General features: G+C 45.8%; 1 long non-coding RNA gene across 1 annotated transcript in view; it reads right to left on the bottom strand.

Annotated features, from left to right (window-relative positions):
- The window catches only part of LOC113459859 (uncharacterized), a 64,846-nt gene that overhangs the window by 30,174 nt on the left and 14,992 nt on the right, over positions 1–19,680 (bottom strand). Inside the window, exon 6 of the long non-coding RNA XR_012583546.1 lies at positions 6,583–6,685. This is a non-coding gene — a long non-coding RNA (uncharacterized LOC113459859). The remainder of the gene's footprint in view (positions 1–6,582; positions 6,686–19,680) is intronic.

Genomic DNA, 19,680 nt, shown 5'->3' with positions numbered 1-19,680 from the left:
AAGCACAAGTAACCATTAAACCAGCAAAAAGTTATAGCTACCCCTGCCAGTGGAACATAAATTAACTCCATTATCCCAGTCTGTATTACTAACAGGTACTGCAGCACTCAGGCTATTTAATAAGATGATATTTAATTATCTCACTGAGAGTTGTGAAGATAAATTCACATCTGTAATTAACACTGACTGAAGACAGAGCCTGTCCCTGCGAGCACAACCCCACAGGGAGGCCTGAGGGGACAGCACAGGGGAACAATTCACCACAGGGACCAGGACTGCAGTCCAGGGAATGGTTTGGGTGGGAAGGGACCTCAGAGATCCTCCCAGAGTCACCTCTGCCACGACAGGGACACCTCCCACTGTCCCAGCCTGGCCTTGGGCACTGCCAGGGATCCAGGGGCAGCCACAGCTGCTCTGGGCACCCTGTGCCAGGGCCTGCCCACCCTCCCAGGGCTCCTCAGTCTGTCTCTGATCACCTTTGTGGCCTCCTCTGGACTCACTCTAATTTTACACATTCTTGATTTGAAATAAACCTGAGCTTCTCACTTCACATGAGCTGGATAAAAGTGAATTTACCTTCTCTTATATTTTGATACTAGTGTGCCTTGCAACCCTGGACATTTGAAACAGCAAATTCCTTCCCAATATCTCATCTACCCCTGCTCTCCTTCAGTTTGATGCCACTCTCCCTGCCCTTTCCTTCCCTGTCCTTTTCAAAGCCTCTCTCCAGCTCTCTTAGAGCCCCTTCAGGCCCTGAGCTGCCCAAAGAGGTGACCCCAGAGCCTTCTCCTCTCCAGGATCCCCATTCCCTCAGCCTGTCTCCTCAGCAGAGGGAATCCAACCTCTGATCACCTTTGTGGCCTCCTCTGGACTCACTCTAAACACATTCTTGATTTGAACCAAACCTGAGCTTCTCACTTCACATGAGCTGGATAAAAGCAGATTTACCTTCTCTTATATTTTGATACCAGTATGCCTTGCAACCCTGGACATTTGAAGTAGCAAATCTGAATTTTGAGAACTAAGCTTGCATTATATAAAACTTCCTGAGCTACAGTAACTTGTACAGAAGGTAAAGAAACTTGTACCTAAGTTTTCAAAAGATTTTCAAATGATACAGCTGAGAGCAAAACACATTCATCTTCACCTTGTCAGCTTGGAGGCTGTCAAACAGAGCAGAATGGACACACTTCCCTTACATGCACAAGGACCTGGCTCACAATTACAATTCATTTCCCAGTAAAATACATAAAAGCCAAGTTCCTTCAATAAAATACTTTCAGATCTCTAAAAGGTTGGAAGGCAGTTTAAATTCTCATGATGCAAGTGCACTTGAACTCAGTCCTTTCCATTCGACTCTGATCTATTTGCTTTTTTGCATTTCCCACAGGACTTAGCACTCCAATTTTCCCTTGATGTCTGCCATTCCTGAAAGCCCAGAGGAAATTATAAGAATAGCCTAATACAGATGAAAAATGAAGCAATCCATAGGCACTAAAATGGAAAATTGCATACATGTATATTATATTAACTACACAGAAATACATCTTCCAGGAGACTGTACAGTAATTGTTGCAAAAATAAATCACACCCGAAAAGGGCTTATTAATGTTATGGGAAATAATGCTGCTTTTAATGTAATTTTTACTGATGGCTTGGTAATTTACTTTTGAGTATGCTGTAATTAGTAGCCTTTGCAGCAATTTAGGTAAAAAAAAGAAAAATCAGAGGCTATGTAGGTCAACACCAACATTGTTTATGATTTTAAAATGGAAAAGAAATCCTGAGGGATTCCAAAGGCTGCTTTCCCAACAATTGTGCATTCCCAGTTATGCAAACCCTTAATTATGAGAGGAAGGCAGAATTGGAGATGCTAATTATTATTTCAGTTTAGTGTTGGGAAAGAGGGCAGAACACCCAAGACAGCCTCAACATTTACCAAACACGTTTTGAGCAATTCTTAATTTGGTGGGTTTTGTCAGTGTGGCTTGACAGTAGCACCAGAAAGACAAACAATGGAGTGTGGGATCTCAGCACCTCAGGACTGAGGTGCCGAGTCACCGAGACCACCTTGGGGGGCTCGGGAGTCCTGGAATGTTGCCAGAAGTGTCTGGTGGCTGGACTTTGATCTTACACGGGAGACGACACCTGTATGAGGATAGGAGGATTTCACCGGGGTGAATGGTGAAGGGATCAGTTAATTAGAGAGTGAAACACAGGGTTCAGGATTTCTGTACAGGGGGGTTTAGAGAAGTAAGATGGAGGAATTGGGGCGTGTCCTGTCCTTCTTCTTCTTCTTCTTCTCCTCCATCTTCTGTGGTGATGGTGGCACTTTGGGATTGGTCATTACTAAAAGTGCACCGGACAATAAGAATAAAAAGGATTGGGGAAAAACGATAAATATTGTACACATAACTTTGGGTATAAAGATAGGTGACTGTCCGGAGGGCAGCACAGTGTGCTCATGGCTGGCTGCTGAGCAGACCTCTGTCGGGCCGAAAGAAAATCTTTTAGATAAACAATTAATAAACATAAAGACCGAAAGAAGAACTGAAGCCTCTTCTCGTCCTTTGATACGCGGGCTGCCCCAAGGCCACTCCGGGCCTTTCCAGGCCCTTCAAACAGCCGAAAACCGGACAATGGAGCACAAGACAAAGGGTTTGGCTGTCCCTGTTATTTTTTCACAGACAGAGGCATAAATCTGGCCGTTTATCCAAAGGTTCACATCCTCAGTTTATTTAAGAGAAAGCCTCTGTTGATTCATGGAGCCAAGAAGCCCCTGTGAGCAAACAGAGACACATCCTGCTTTTTCTGTCCACACCTCAGATGTGTGCCTGAGGCCTCAAAACAGGAGCTGCACCCCTGGGTGAATCTCAGAGAGACAAATTAATACACCAGACTTTATGAGCAATACATTCAGCTGCCTTCAGTCAAACCCAGAAGTGCCTAATTTGTCCTTTTAAGCAGAGCCCAAAGTGACAGTTTGAAGCATTACAGCAAACATGCACATGCCCTTCACTAATGAAGCAATCGGTTTTTAAGTCTCTATACAGGTATAATATGCTAATGTCAGATAGAAATGTATCATTATGAATAACATTATGCTCTATTCACTTGATATATCCTCAAACAGGATGTAACAATCTCTCAAGCTTCCCCTTGTCTACATACCCTCTTAAGAAGGAGATTAATTTTCATGCTCATTCACAAGTCACAGAGTCTATGCAATGAACATTATCCAAATACATCCAAAAAATGTCTTTTTTTCAAGCAAGGAAGCATCCTCTCCAGAGGCCAAAGAAACCCTTGTGGAGAAGAAAAAAACATGTGCAATTTCCTGAGTCTCCTAAAATGTTTCCCCATATAGACTCCAGAAGATGAATATGACGTGTTACAGTAAATTATTATATACACTGTGGATACAGGGCATTGATGTGTCTCCCTGGGGATTAGAGAGGAAGCAGAAGAAAATAATGTAAAATTCTTTGTGTGGTGTTCACAGGAGTCTTAGGATGAGGGAAGAGATGAGAATGTTGCCTCCATGTTTGAGAAGGCTTTATTTATTATGATATATATTAAACTATACTAAAAGAATAGAAGAAAGGATTTCATCAGAAGGCTGGCTAAGAATAGAACAGGAATGATAAAGGCTTGTGACTGCCCGAGACAGTCCAGCTGACTGTGATTGGCCATTAATTAGAAACAACCCCATGAGACCAATCCCAGATGCACCTGTTGCATTCCACAGCAGCAGATAACCATTGTTTACATTTTGTTCTTGAGGCCTCTCAGCTTCTCAGGAGGAAAAATTCCTAAAGAAAGGATTTTTCATAAAACAGGTCTGTGACAATTCTTGCTCTTCAAGAGCACATAAACAGCAGTAGAACCATAGAATGTCCTGAGTGGGAAGGGACCCAAAGGATTATCCAGTCTGGGCCCTGGCCCTGCCCAGACACCCCAACAATCCCAGCCTGGGCATCCCTGGAGCTCTGGCAGCCTCGGGGCTGTGCCCATTCCCTGGGCAGCCTGGGCAGTGCCAGCACCCTCTGGGGGAAGAGCCTTTCCTGAAATCCAACCTGAGCCTGCCCTGGCCCAGCTCCAGCCTTCCCTGGGCCCTGTCCCTGTCCCAGATGCAGGGATGGGAGCTATCCCTCAGGAGGAGCTGTAGGCTGCACCTTGGCTCTGCTCTGGCTCTGTACACCACTGACATTTCAGGAGGTTCCTGAAGACATTGGGGGCCATCACCCTTGCTCTCCCCCTTACAGCCTGACATACCTGCAGCTCTCTCATCACAGAATGTGCTGCTTTTCAGCCCAGATTTGTGCTCTTCTCTCTGTGTTGCTGAGCACAAAGATCTGTGTCTACGAGCAGCTCTAACAGGAACCTCTGACATTGCTGAGAAGAGGATCCTTTTTGGAGGAGCTGCTCAGGTGAGAGCCAGAGGCTGGTGCAGAGCCACGTCTCAGCCCTGTGTGCTCTGTGAACTGCCCAGGCTGCAGGTGTTTGTCCTGCCCCTCTCCTGAGGGCTGGGAACAAGGCTATCAGAAACAAACACAGCCCCGGCCGTGTGGCAGCGAGGCCGTACCCAGCCCATGGGAACTCCCTGCAATCTGAGAGCAGATAAAACAATACAGATGTGAGCTCCACTGCTGAATTTACTGCTGGGGACTGTTCAAATGTTGCTGTGCTGACTGTGGTACCAGAAAGTCCCATTCAGCAATTCAAGAATCCTATCTCCCTCTTTGTTCACGGCGATTACGCTTTTTTTATTCTGTTCATTCTTCAACAGATGTTGGAGCTGGAGGCTCACACCAGCTTAGTTTTAAGCAATATATTCTATATGCTTTAGCAAGGCCTTCTAAACCCCAAAGCCTCTTTAATCCAGTGTGGAAAACCCTCTTTAATTTTTAACAGAAAAATGAAGACTTGGTCTTCGAACGAACAAGACTTCTCATTTAAAAAGAAAAGTGGAGTTAACAATATGCTCTCTAGCATTGTTCCAATAATTTTAAATGAACATATAAAAAGCATTTTTAAGCTGGATATTTTTTTGTTTCCCACTTTTAGAAAGTTTTTGACAAGAAATAATTGTATGATGTGGGATTAAAGCACCGTATCAGGCATCCATTAAAGTCCTTGTCTGAAACCTAAAACAATTTAATTGCCTGGTAACGCCTCTCTTTCACTATCATGGTGAATTCAGTTTGCCAGGAGAGATTAAACTCATGAATACTATTAAACTTATCACCCTTCTAAACTTATCACCAGCTGGTTTTAATTTCAGAACACACCTCCTTGCTGGAACAGAGATTACATCAGGTCCGAGGCTAAATGAAAAGGCAAAGGTTGTGCTGTCATGCAAACCCTCAGCAGTTCCACTGGGGGTTGGGGGTCTGGGTGTTCAAAACTTGAGCAAAAATGAGCCCCAGAGCCCCTTGGGGCAGCCCCATGTGTTGTTCCCAGGCAGCAGAGCCAGCACCAGTACCACAGCAGGGACTCGTGGGTGGCTGCACACAGATCTGCCCCAGGACAGCTTCCTCTCCCCGGTGCCTTTGAAAGGCTCTGGGAGAGATCCTCCACTAAGCACCACAGTGGAACCATGGAAATATTTTCCATTCCTGGAAAATGGAATCATTAATGTTGGAAAAGATCTCCAAGGTCATTGAGTCCAACCTGTGCCTGATGCCCACCTTGTCCCCAGCCCAGAGCACTGAGTGCCACGTCCAGCCCTCCCTTGGGCACCTCCAGGGATGGCAGCTCCAAACCTCCCTGCCAATGTCTGACCACCCTTTCCATGGGGAAATTCTTCCTGGTGTCCAACCTGACCCTCCCCTAGCCCAGCTTTTGCTCTTGTCCTCTCAATTGGGTTGGAAGAGTAAAATGGAAGTAAGAAATTCCAAAAGCAAGGATTTCTGATGTGAAGATGTCTGAGATTACAATGCAGGATGTAATCAAAAGTGTGTATCCTATTACCACCTTCATAAGCTGTTACAACAGGTGGGGCAGTGCTCCTTATCTCCTCCATGGCTCTTCCTTGATAACTCTGGGCTCTGTCTCTGCTAAATGGGCCACCAAGTCTCACTGCATGACTGATAAATTCCATCATCCCACTGGGAGATGCTCCACCCAGGGGGAGGAACCAAGCACTCCTACCTGGATAGAATCCGAGGTTTGGAACACCACAGCAGCCTTTGCCCACTGCATTCCCAGAGAGCAAGAGCTCCATAACCACCACTGGACATTCAGAGGGAGACCAGACCCTTCTGCAGGATCCTTCCTTCAAGAGAATCACATTTATCACTCCAGTAACACTGTAGCCTCCATTAAATCAGACTGCTACCAACACCCTAACAGGGTGTCAGGTTATATTCTAACTCTGTCAGTTTAAGACAGTGTTTTTCTGCCTTTAGTTTAATTTTTCAATTCAATTGTTATTCTGATTTGGAATCTCCCACTGGTTTGTCTTCAAACTAGTACAGAAGAAAAAATGACAAAATCTGACATCTCTGCCAAGATAATATTTGATTAAACTGTTCAGTCAGAATAATGCCCCAAGCACCACCTTTTTGCTGTATCACTCACCACAGTCAGGACTCCTTTTTTTCTGAACAGCTACAAGCAGAGGCTCTTTGTACCCAGGCATGACCATGACTCCAGACCAGAACTTCAACTCATTTGAGGCTTCCTTCAAGCAAAGAAGAAGAGTGAACACAAGTTTTACACTGATAACAGTAATTAGAATAATCTGGGCTTTGACGTTATGACAAAGAGCTTGTACCTCAGAACCAAGCCCAAGTTAATGTAAAGGCTGGCATGGCTAATTCTGGGAATCCAAAACCTTAACCATTCAGTACAATCACTTTTTATTAGCATTTCTTCATATCCCAGGGTTTCATGGTCCTTTAATTTCCCACACTGTGTCTGGGTTTAAGAAGACAGCAACATTTTTTTTAAAATTGTGGTTAGAAAAACCTCAACAATTTTGTCAGGTTCCCACTCAGGGATTCAAATCCACAAACAGAAATTTCTTTACATGAATTTCCTGCAGGTCTGCATCTGAACAGATGTGTGATCTCCCTCCCCTTTTACAGAGGGTGGGGAGATCTGACCAGGAACATGTGACATTTTCTGAACCACAAGTTTTCATATAAATCCATGCAAAGGGAGGCTAAGGAGACAGAGAAGATGAGCAAGAAGGATGACATTTCTCCACCATTTATCTTCTCATAGTTTCCTTGTAGAAAAACAGTAACAATTCCTGTTTATCAACTTCCAATTTCCTCCTCCACTTGTCACACTAAGTGTCAGCTTGCTGGTTTATTCAAAATATATGTTAGTTGTCGTGCATTTCCACTTGTTCGGTTCATTCTCTCTGGTTCATTCTCATTGGTTCATTCTCTCAGTCCTGCCCTTAAGAAACGGAAGGAATGACGAAAGGAGGCAGAGTATTGGGTGTTTGGGTGAGGGAAAGGGACAGAGGAATTGTTAGCTTGTAAATAACAAAGCCATTAAAATGGGCAAGTCAGAAACCTCTCAGAAGCAGAGGATGTGAGCAGCTCTGTGGAAAAGCATCTGTGTTGGTGAAGTCCTGTGAGGTACCAAGTTTTTGTTTCCACAGAACTGGAATTACCTGCAGGTCTCGTGATTCATTTTGCAGAACAATATCTGGGTCAGAATCTCTGTGTGAGCAAACCCTCTGTTCCAGACAGATCCATCCTTGAACCCAAAGGCCTCTGCAGCCTTCCCACTGCCTGCAGCAGTGCCTGCACCCAGAGCTGAACAAGAGGCAGCAGCAGCATTTCCTGAGCCCTGCCCTGCAGAGCCCTCTGCCTTCTCCAAGCAGGAGCACCTGGAACTCTGCCCAGACCTGCATCCACAAAACTTCTCACATCTTCAGCAGGGAAGGGAAGCCACGAGATGAGTGAGACATTTCCTGCTTGCTGTACAACTCCTCACCCTCCAGAGGCCTTTGAACATCACATGTTCCCCTTCCAAGGAAGCTCCTGGCTCTGGGAGCAGAGCCTCAGCTCCCAGGGCTCTTTCTCTCCATACTGCTGGAGACAGGCTCACTCATCTAGCTGGTAAATAAATAATAAAAATAATAATAATAATAATAATAATAATAATAATAATAATAATAATAATAATAAAAAGAGCCTCAGCTCCCAGGGCTCTTTCTCTCCATACTGCTGGAGACAGGCTCACTCATCTAGCTGGTAAATAAATAATAAAAATAATAATAATAATAATAATAATAATAATAAAAAGAGCCTCAGCTCCCAGGGCTCTTTCTCTCCATACTGCTGGAGACAGGCTCACTCATCTAGCTGGTAAATTAATAATAATAATAATAATAATAATAATAATAATAATAATAATAATAATAATAATAATAATAATAATAATAAAAAGAGCCTCAGCTCACAGGGCTCTTTCTCCCCATACTGCTGGAGACAGGCTCACTCATCTAGCTGGTAAATAGATAATAAAAATAATAATAATAATAATAAAAAAGAGCCTCAGCTCACAGGGCTCTTTCTCCCCATACTGCTGGAGACAGGCTCACTCATCTAGCTGGTAAATTATTCATGCTACAAGTTCTCAGTCTGGGCCCTGGCATCACATATCGTGTTTAATGTGGCAAAATCAATATATTCTGAAAGCTGTGGTAGTCTGTGGCAAGCTGTGGAATATTGAATACTTTCTCCAGCTACGTAGCTTTGCCAGTTTTGTTCTATTTTAATTAAAAGTAATTTCTGAACAACACACAGTAAATGTTCAGTGATTTCTGAATACCACCACAATAATGTCTTCTATTTTAGAGGACAGTGGCTTGCAGGAAGGATTGAGGTATAGTGTAGTTACTCTACTTAACATTGTAAAGCCAAATATAAATTTATATTTTATTTGCTGGTAATGTCCAAGTTTATAGTGGTCTCCAAACCAAAACATCAACTATGTTTCCATAAATTGAAAACAATTGGAAATGCTTGCTGAAATGTTTAGCAACTGACTGCCATTAAACACTTTAAAAACAATGAAAGCTTCTCTCCTCCAGAAATTAAATTTCAGAAGAGTAAATCTGCTTGGATGAGCCCCAGTGTGTCCAGCAGGAGCAGGGCAGGGCTTGTCAGGTGCACTCTGGGGCACCTCCAGTGCTGGGGCAGCCCTGGGTCCTTCAGGACAATGCAGACCCTGAGGGGCTGGAGGTGTCCAGGGAAGGGAATGGAGCCCCAGGAGAGGCTGAGGGAGCTGGGCAGGGGCTCAGCCTGGAGCAAAGGAGGCTCAGGGGGCCCTTGTGGCTCTGCACAGCTCCTGACAGGAGGGGACAGCCGGGGGTCGGGCTGTGCTCCAGGGAACAGGGACAGGAGCAGAGGGAACGGCCTCAGGCTGGGCCAGGGGAGGTTTAGATTTGGATATTGGAAAAACATCTTCACCTAAAGGTTGGTGAATATTGGCAAAGGCTGGAGTGAAGTCCCCATCCCTGGAGGGGTTTAACAGCCCTGTGGATGTGGCACTTGGGGACAGGGGCAGTGGTGGCCTTGGCAGTGTTAAGGGAATGGTTGGACTTGATGATCTTAAAGGTCCCTTCCATCCTAGGTAACTTCATTCTATGATTTCCCCCCGATCTCACTGTGACTACACACGTACCAAAGTTAAGTATTTGCAGAATCTGGACTTTCCACAAACAACTGAATGACTTTAATGCCTCTATGATGTGCTGTGTGCACCCTTGATATTTTCTCTGAACAAAGAGTAAAGACACCCATTTTTACATTCTGATGCAGGACTGCATTTTTTGTTGACTGTAATCAGGTATGCTATTGGATTTTTAAATTTGGCAATACAATACATTCACATCCATACAATACCCTGTCCCAGCCCTCTAATGCTTCCATTCCAGCCTATTTTAAACCAACTGTTGTTCCCAGACATTGAGCTAGGGGCAAGGACAAGACCAAATACTAATGAACCAGTGTCCACTTCATCACCAGGAGAGCCCTGGGCTGCTCCAGTGAATCAGAATCCTGTTCCTTTGCAAAGGGCACTCAGAGTGCCCAAAAGGGGAGTGGCTGCTCCCCTTTGAGCTGGGATTGCAGCTCTGTTAGTTAAGGGATGGGAAGGAATGAAATTACAGGCTCATCACTTCTGTGCTCTACTCCTGCCTGAGATTGATTAACACAATTCAATTTCATGCTAATCATCCCAAGTCCTTGCTACATGTAGTAGGAACAGGTCCTACAGTGCACAGAGAGCTGCCAAAGCCACCTTCTCTCAGAAATTCTTGCAGCATTATTCACTGTAAGGCTCTGCTGCTCCTCCCTGGCAGGCTCATTCTCACCTCCACAACCCAGCGACTCCAACCTGGCTGCAGCCAGAGCAGAAGGAAAATTCTGCTTCCCCCACAGGAGATACTGTACAGAGGGTGGGCAACTCACCATCAGGAACAGTCTGACCTTTGTATACAAAGTGGCTGCATGCCTAAATTCTGGAAAAGCAAAATCCAGGCCTTATTTTAATTTGGACTGGGTTTATTCCACAACAAGCCCTGCATCAGCTGGGTGCCTGTAACACTGCCAGAAACCAGGGGTCTGCTCTGCAGAGAGCAGAGATGGGGGCAATGGATGGGGAAGAAGAGATCTCAACAGGGCTGCAGCAGGTTGGCAAAAATAGTTCAAAAATAAAGCACAGCATCCTCCAAGACTGGTTACACTTGGGCCCAGGGATATTTGGGAAGTTACTGGGAAGTTTGGAGATGTTCTCATTCCCAGGCCTGGCTGGGGGAGGAAAGCAGGGGACAGAAGGACCCAGGATGTGGCAGATTGTGGCTGCTGAGCAGTGGCCAAGCCAGTCCTGCCTCCCTGCAGCCCCTGGCTGCTCTGTTCTCCCTCCTCAGAGCCTGCAGGTGGTTCAGGCTTCCCCTCACCTTGACTTTTATTCTCTTCTTTCAGCCAAGGCTTTGCCACAGGAACAGCACCATAACAGCTTGGTCTGCCCAGGACCCTCCTCCTGCTGCTCCCTGCTTTGAGCTGGAGAGGGATTCCTAAGGGAGAGGGATTCCTAAGGGATGCCCACCTCTGCCTGGGTATTCTGGGGAGCAAAAGCTCCATTTCAGTTCTCTGGTAGGACCAAACCTCAGAACTCCTACATGGCTGTCACTCAACACTCCTCAACAAGCCTTGGCATTTTGATTTGTCAGCCTCAGCCAAGGAAAAGCACAGAATATCTCAATACCTTTCTGCAAGTTGTCTTTAACTAGAGGTGCTTTTAAATTAGAGCCTTACAGATTATTCCACTTGTTCCCCTGGAAAGAAAAAAAATCAAACAGTTGACACATTTTTCATGAGGCAAAAGCATTCAAAAAATTATGAGCACCAATGATTTGAATAGAATAATAAACCAAGAGATTTGCTTCATAGACAGCTGGTAAAAGCAAACCACTCCCAACAGGTCCCAGTGGCTGCTCTGCATTGGGCCACCAGGATTCTTAGGAGAAGGCCTGAGCAACATGGGAGGGTTTAAATCCTCTTTGTCACTCTGCACCAACAGCCATTTCATGCTCTGCTTCTGCCCTGCCTGCTCCTGCTCACCTGAGGGAACAGTGAGAGGGGTTTCTTCAATGATTTATACAATAAAGATCACTACATTAATCAGATAAATAATTCAAGATATTATTTGTCAACTTTTGCTGCTCACGTTGCATGGGAAAAATTGAGCTCCTGAGGATGTTACAGACAAAAAGGTTGTGCCTACAAAAAAGCTTTGCCAAATCTTAAGCAGACTATTATTCAGCAACCCCCTGCCCAAAGTACTCCTCCTGCCCAGAGAAAGGCCAGCACAGAGACAAAATAGAGGTTTGCTTTCCAGCATCAAAATGGGGAGAAAATACATATATTTATCTTAAAGGTCGGTTCAGTCATTGAGGGGTTGCCTAGCAACACTTCCTAGCAACACCACTGCAGGAAAACCAGGGAGAGCACTCTCCTACAAGTCAATTAGAAATGGTAATTTGTATGGGAAGATCCCACAGTCCGTTCCAATTACAAACAACAATGCTTTCCTCATTGATATTTTTTAATTAGAGAAGCTTTGTAAATTCATCCCTTACTCCATTGTACTCTGCTTTTCTTTACTTCTCCTTTCCAGGTACCAAAACTTTACAGCATCAAGGCAACACCGACAGCATTAGGAGCAACACCTAAAAGGATAAAACAACCCATTCATCTCCACCTCCAAATCAATGATGGGCTGCTTCTCTTTGCAAAAGCAGCTCAGGAACACAGCTGGCTCTTCACATGTGGGGCACTGTCAGGCCTGCAGCGAGCTGGAGTTGGGGTGCTGTGCTTCCCTGGGCTCACACAGCCATGCCTGGGAACTCCTCCTCATCTCCTGGAGCACAATACAATTAAGGGACATGGTGTTGCATCAGCAAATCACTTCTCTGTGCTGCAGCCTGTAAGCAATAGCAGCAGATATGAATGGTCTGGGCTTTTAAAAGAAAGTAATTAAAGTGCTCCGTAATTTCATGTAATTTAATGCAATGTGTTCCAAAATGAGATTTGAAAACTAAAAAGCCAGGCAAAGCCTTGAGATGAGAATGATCACCTATTTAAAGCCTTTCATACTTGAATCTGTCAATCTCAGAAATGAAAATAAATTAAAAGAAAGAGGAAAGAAAAAAGTGATCCTGTGTGGATTGGTGGCTGATCGGGGTTTAAACAGTCTCATTCACTGCTGTCTCCAATATACAGTAATGACAAAAAAATAGATTTCCTGCTGTCAAATGACCATAATTTTCTACTTGTTTACTCTTTCCAGAGCCAAAAAAGCTATCTCCTACTTAATTGTTTGCACAAACTATTGTCTGCTTTCATTAGGGTTTTCTTACACACCCCCTCCTTTATATAACTTGCCACATTTTGAGGGAGGGAGAGCACAGAATCCCAGAATGGTTTGGGTTGGAAGGGACCTTAAAACTCATCTCATTCCAACTCCCCTGACATGGGCAGGAACACCTTCCACTAAACCAGATTGCCCAGGGGGGTTTTATTCAAACTTTGAGGGAGATAAGGTTCACACAGACTCCATCCATAAAGCACAAACTCACAAAATCCCAAAGAATTAGAGGAGTTCCTTCAGAGTCTTAGATCCTGCCCTGTTTTCTCAGCACTGCTCTCCAAAAGTGAACAGCACCTCTGACCCTCAGGGATGCCCTCCCAATGCAGCACCAGTCACCACAAGCATGGACTGGCACTGCTCAAAATGCAGTTTGGGAAGGGGAAACAGCTGAGGCTCAGGGCCAGCAGGTACCACACTAAAGGTGCATGGTTCATTTCCAAAGTTTGAACTCCTGGAGCACTCAGCAAGGGGGCAGGAAGAGCATAGATCTTCTCATCTGTCCTCCTGCCACAGACAGGGTCAGCTGGAATCTCCACCATTCCCAAAAGGTGTGACCTTAACCCAAGGTGACCTCAGCAGCCACCAGTGATGAAGATGCTGCTACCTCCAAGGGCAGATCACTTCAGGGCTTCATTAACTTGGCCACCAACAAAAAAGCTTTGGCATATTTTAAGTCCTTTGACGTTGCTCAAGACTCTGTTAAAAAATTGAAAATCTAATTCTTTCAAGAGATTTTGCATGGCACACAGGACACCTGCCAAAACAGCTTCTTTTCCCAAGGGATGCCTGCTTTTCCCAGTTCCCAAGCCCTGATGCATGTGTGCAACTGGGAGCTGTCCCTTCCCTGTGGGACACAGGGGGTGTCCAGGGCTATTTTCTGGTCATCCTCCTACAAAGGACACCCTCAGTTATCAACAATTCCCACAAGATCCAGCTGCTTGGCAGGGGCTAACTCAGCTGGGAAACACAACATGCACATCTGCAAGTATCTGACTTCAAGCTGAGAAGTGCCATTACACCTCCAGCAGCATCAGCTTTATGACACCATTAAGAGAAAGCTCATTAGCCTGTGAAGGCCTGGTGGTGAATCTGCAGCCCTCTGGCTGAATACAGCTACCTACACATTTCACAAAGCCCACAGCAAAATTATCCAACAGTAGCAGAAAGGGGAATAACCACAACTGTGTGGTTTAATGTGTAGTTTGTCAAAGTTATTTGAACGGTGTGTACAGCCTTTAGCAAGGAAAAGGTTCCCACATTTGCCTGAGAGCAATGGGTTTGGGAATAAGGTGGATAATCAAAAAACAGCCCTGCCTCCACAGCAAACACATTTTGATGCTGGGATTTATGTGACAGATCCTGCGTCAGTGAGAGCTGGGAGATGGAGCTGCCTACACCTTCCCTTTCAAGTGAACACAGCAAAAATACCAGGAGCACACTGAACCTCCAGAGCTGGCTCAGGAGGAAACAAACCAAAGCAGATTAAATGCTGCAACAGCAGAAACATAAATGCAGCAGGTGGGCCAGATCCAAAGCAAAGGGTGTGAGCCAAGGACTGCCATTCCCAGGTGATGCAGGGAATGGAGGCAGGAACAAACCTCATCTCTCTCCACCTCCCTCTGAGCCTCTCTAGGGATCAGGGCTCCCCAGGCTGGGGCTGCTTCCTGGCTCCTCAGCAGCCACCAGTGATGAAGATGCTGCTACCTCCAAAGGCAGATCACTTCAGGGCTTCATTAACTTGGCCATCAACAAAAAACCTTTGTCACTGCCCAAGACTCTGTTTAAAAAAAAAAAAAAAAACAACAAAAAACCAACAAAAAAAGCCAACTAAAATCTACTTCTTTCAAGTAGATTCCCCTCACTGCTGCTGCTCAGGGGTGCTGCCCTGTACCTCAGTCTCTGCCAGCTGGGCACTGCAGCTCTCCAGGCAGGAATCAGCCCCGTGGCACACATCATTCCAGGGATGGACAGACACAGAGTAGTACCTTGCTCTCTTTTACCTAAGCACAGCTCCCAGAAATAAAACAAACCACAAAGAGTGAACAAGCAAACCACATTCCCCAGCCTGAGCCACCAACACTCCCTGGACACAGAACCAACTCTACAGCTCCGTGTAGTTAAGATGTCAAAAGTTACCTGCAATGCCTCTGGCCTTTTACCAACCCTGCACTGCTGAAACTGTGTTTGCTCATCCCTTAAAAGGCCAGAGAAGACCTTCACAAAAGAAATGAAAAGGTAAGATTTGAAAGGTAATTTTAGAATTTAAATGAGAAAGTAGTGATTATGGCTTCAGCCCTTCAGGACCGAGAGAGAAGCTTTGGTCTAAAGTTAGGTTGGAACCAGCTCAAATCAACTACCAGAAAAAATAGAAAGGAAAGGGGAAAACCCAAACCAAGCCACTTTTCTGCATACAAAGCACTGTCATGGTAAGATTCCAGAGATCTAAAATTTCCTCTCACTGGAACAGGAGGGCAAGTGAGGGGAGAGGAGAGCACCCTTTACTCCAGGAAATTTTCAAAGCATCCAGAAAGGACATGGCAGGGTCATCCCCCGGCAAGATGAAAGCGACCACAGGCTGTGCATCCCGAATCATTCCTGCTCTTCAGCCACACTCAGCCACGGCAAGAGGCAGCTGCTGCTCCATCCCGCGCCTGCCACGGGCCCAGGACCCGGCACTGCAGCTTTATCCCGCTGATCTGACACGGCCCAGCTGGAGCCAAGGAGGGGAAACGGGAGGACAAAGCCGAGGCACCCGAGGGCAGTGGGATCGCTCCCGGTATCCCCCTCCAGCCCCGGACCTGCTGATTCCCAGAGCAGCCACAGGCACGGCCCCAGCTCTCCCTCCTGCTCTGCTTTCGGGGAGTGAAGCACAGGAATCCTCCCCGTGCCCAGCAGAGAGAAGAGGCAGAGAATAAAACACCATTCAAAGTTCAAAGCCTGCCTCTGAACAAAGGGAAAGAGTGCGTGGGAAGAATATTGGAGGGGACAATTCTGAAGGAAGCCCAGGTCAGTGACAAAATCTGAGCCTGTGGGCAAAGCCTCGAGCTCTCCGGGAGCCATCCATCCCGAGCCTCACGGCCGTTCTTGTTTCTTCTTGTTTTAAGTTCCCCTTCTGATGAGAAACCCAAGTGCCTAAGCGAGTATTTGTGGAATACTAATAGCCCCCGTTTGCAATTGAAATGAAGCCAGGCTACAGCAGGCACCAGCAGACAATCCTTTCTGGAAATCAGGGATGGGACACAAGCTGCTAAATGTCAGGCAGCAGAGCTGTGGCAAACCCCCAGCATCTTCTGTGAGCACATTGCTGCTATGAAAAGGAGCTTGGTCTGCAGATAACCTACAAACTCCCACCTGAGCTCCCAAAGCCCCTGCACTCAACACCAGCTCATTGGTCATTACATGCTGGTAAAACCCCGTGTCCCATTTTTACTGGCTATAAAAATTTACTACCATCACCTCGACAGGGAGTCAAAGGGAAAAGGGGAGGGAGAGAAGAAAAGAAACATGTTCACAATCCCTTTTAACATAGACTGCTTGAAGTCCATGATTCACTCCTTAACCTAAGAATGCAATGGGGATGCAGGGGGGGGTGGGTGGAATCTGTCCCTTCTATGTGGGGAAAGTCTTCAGCTTCTAAAAAGTTGTTTTGTTGAACTCGACTGCACATTTGTCGGGCCCTTTCTTGCCAAAAGAACTGCAAGTTATTTGCAGAAAACAGTCTGACACAACAGTACATGATGATAGAAAATAGAATTGTAAAAGAAACTTGTTTTCTTTAGCAGATGGCTCAGCTCATCAGCAGGTATTTTGAGAAGCTACTGTCTCCAGGTCTTCATGGAGAGAGAAGAAACCATTTAGCACTGGAGAAAGGGAACTATGAATGCACTTGCAAATGACTCTGACTCTTCAGTAGCCCAGCAATAAATGAATCCATCTGTAATTGTCTGGGTTTCCAAACTACAGCAGGATTTTATTTATGAGTGGACTGTGTCCCTCTCTCTCACTTTCCCCATCCATTCCTTGAACGAAAGAAATAAAAGCAACGAGGGGGGACCTCCTGGGTCCTGTTGGGGCAACATTTCCATGTGCTCCAAATCCCTTCTGCAGGCAGTTTGCCTTCACACAGACTTCAGCCACACAAACACTTCTGTCAGATGATGGGATGGGCAGGATTTGGGTGGATTCCCAGGCTGCTGCACACCACTCCCCAGCAAGCCAGGGGAGTTAGGTCTGACACTCCTGTTCTCTCAAGGAGAGGAGAGGAACCAAAACTTACTGCTGTTCAGATATAGCAACTTACACATTCTTCCTCAGAGAAACAAGCACAAAGGGAAGGAGTTTTGCAGAGAACATTTTTTGCCTCCTCTGATTGCTGCCTCATTACCTGTCAGGGTGCAGCATCATTCAGTCAGCATCTTCTCAGAAATGACTCATGAACACAAGGTAAGGCCAAGGTAATTCAAAGTCCCCTCCAAAATATCACAACATTAAACTGCACCATCATCATCCACAGGAATACAGATCAGCTCTAACAGTGCAAAGATGTTGAGCAAGCCTGAAGCAGAGGGCACAGCCACCCAAAGGTGAAAAGCAGCACACAGATGACTGCAGGAAAGCACTGCTGCCCTAACAGGCAGGGAGAAACCACGTTTGCAAATGGCAAACCTCGAGGTGTTCAAACACACCTACAGCACAGCCACCCACACCTCACATGCAGGGGCTGGGGGGGAACCAAGGTTCACACAGCCTCACAGTGCAAAGGACTGTGTGTGTGACTCAAGTGATGAGGCACGTGCTAATTACACTGCTCTGCACCAGTCTGCACTGGGAGATAGCAGAGAGGACCCACGTTCCACCAGAGCACCCTGCACCACCAGCTCCCATTCCCAAGGAGGAAGTTTAGGAACTGCTATTGCTGAGAATGTCTTTCCCTACCCCACCCCAAACCATCCCACAAACCCCAGGATTCAGCCTGCAGCACCCTTTCCTACTAAAGACAGTAGGATTGCTCAGGCAGAGGCTTCAGCAGGAGTGTAGGTGGTTATGGGGAGGGATTTTGCCAGCAGTTATGCAAAATCTTTGCAGGCACCCAAATATTTGTCTGAAAGGCAGGGAAAAAAGCAAAAAAGCAAGCATGTAGGACTGTGATGCACTGGGAAATGGTCTTTACCAATAGCACACATCAGAAGTAGGTGCACAGCTCTGTGCCACAGGAACACTCCTCACAGAAAGGCATTTCCATCTGCCCTACTTTGGATGTGGTAAATGTGCTGAAGGTAACCACAGCCCCTGGGGCACCATTGCAACTCGTGTGCCCCAGCACTGGAACATCAGAGCCTTCACTCACAATGACAGGGCACTTTATCAGCAGCTCCTGCTGTTGTGCAATTGCTGAGGTATCCACACGCACAGAAGAAGGGAGCTTGTGACTGCAGAGAACATATTTCTTCCTTAAAGTATCTCCTTGGAGCACCTCAAGGGGGCTTAAAGCACAGGTCAAGAAGTCCAAGTGGTTATTATGCTGAAGGGATGAGACCAGAAAGGCTCCAGGGATGAGAAATGCCAACTATTGTGATTACCACAAACTGATCTCAAAACAGATACGGCAATAGAGAGAAAAGGATGGGCACAGTCTTCAAAGGACAGTCATTTTTCACTGTCTATCAGCAACAATTCAATTACAGCACCCTGTCTCCCCTGTGCTATAATTACACTTTCAGCTGGGCTCACAGGCAAGGATTGCTCAAAGAAGTTTCCATTCCAGTGGAAGTGGCTGACCCCCACACTGCAATCTGAAGGAAGGCACTGGAAGGGGACAGCGGGGTCACTCTCTGGGCACACGGGACTTGATGATCCTGAAGGTCCCTTCCAACCCAAACCACTCCAAAATCTTCTAAAGCAAATGAATTTAAACCATAAAATGACACACCTGTGTGCACACCTTGAATAGCTCCTCTGGGGCCAGCCTTGATGCAAGGCTGCATTCAGGGGTGATCACTTGACAAATCAGAGCATTCAGGTAGCCCAGACACAAAATAATCCTTCACCTTCTAATAATGTATTAGAACTAATACTAATACATTCTTATTAATAATATTTACTAACAATTACTAATACAGGAACTAATAATGTATTTTTGAAAAAGCAGCAGGGAAAGGCCAGGGACACAACTCCACACACGTGGAGGTCACAGGTCAGTGTTAACAAACATGAATGAAGCACCTCTGTGCCATCACAGAGAAAACAGGTGAAGGACCACAACACCCATTCCTGTACACTTTGTTCTGCTTAACAGAAATCACCACCAACAGCTGCTATTTCGTACCAAAATGGCCAGCAGATCTGCAGAACCTCAAACAACAAAAGGCAACCCATGCTGCTAAACATCCCTTTACCACCCTTCTGATGCAGGAGCCCCACAACTGCCAATCTGATTCCCAAACAACCCCAATGCTTCACAAAAGAATGAAAAGACAGACAATTCATACAGAAAAACAGAGCACCCAGCAAATGACAGCACACATCCTTAACTCCAAGGCTTGCATCAAAGTTCAGTGATTTTGTGCAAGTCATCTCTGAACTGTGTTTGCATCAAAACAAAGGCTTGTTTTACACTGTACTGCTCTCTGCCCACAGACCCTTCCCTGCACTGCTCCCTTCCTGCCATCCCATGCAATACTTGGCATTCCCTGACTTCTTGGCACTCTTTGAAGCTCAGGATTTCCCTAATTCATTTCCATGCTTTATTTCTTCTCAGAATCCCTTTGTGAGGCCTGCTCA

This window comes from Zonotrichia albicollis, chromosome 22 (assembly GCF_047830755.1).
Source record: "Zonotrichia albicollis isolate bZonAlb1 chromosome 22, bZonAlb1.hap1, whole genome shotgun sequence".
Lineage (NCBI taxonomy): Eukaryota > Metazoa > Chordata > Aves > Passeriformes > Passerellidae > Zonotrichia > Zonotrichia albicollis.
This window is presented reverse-complemented; position numbering and strand designations above follow the sequence as displayed.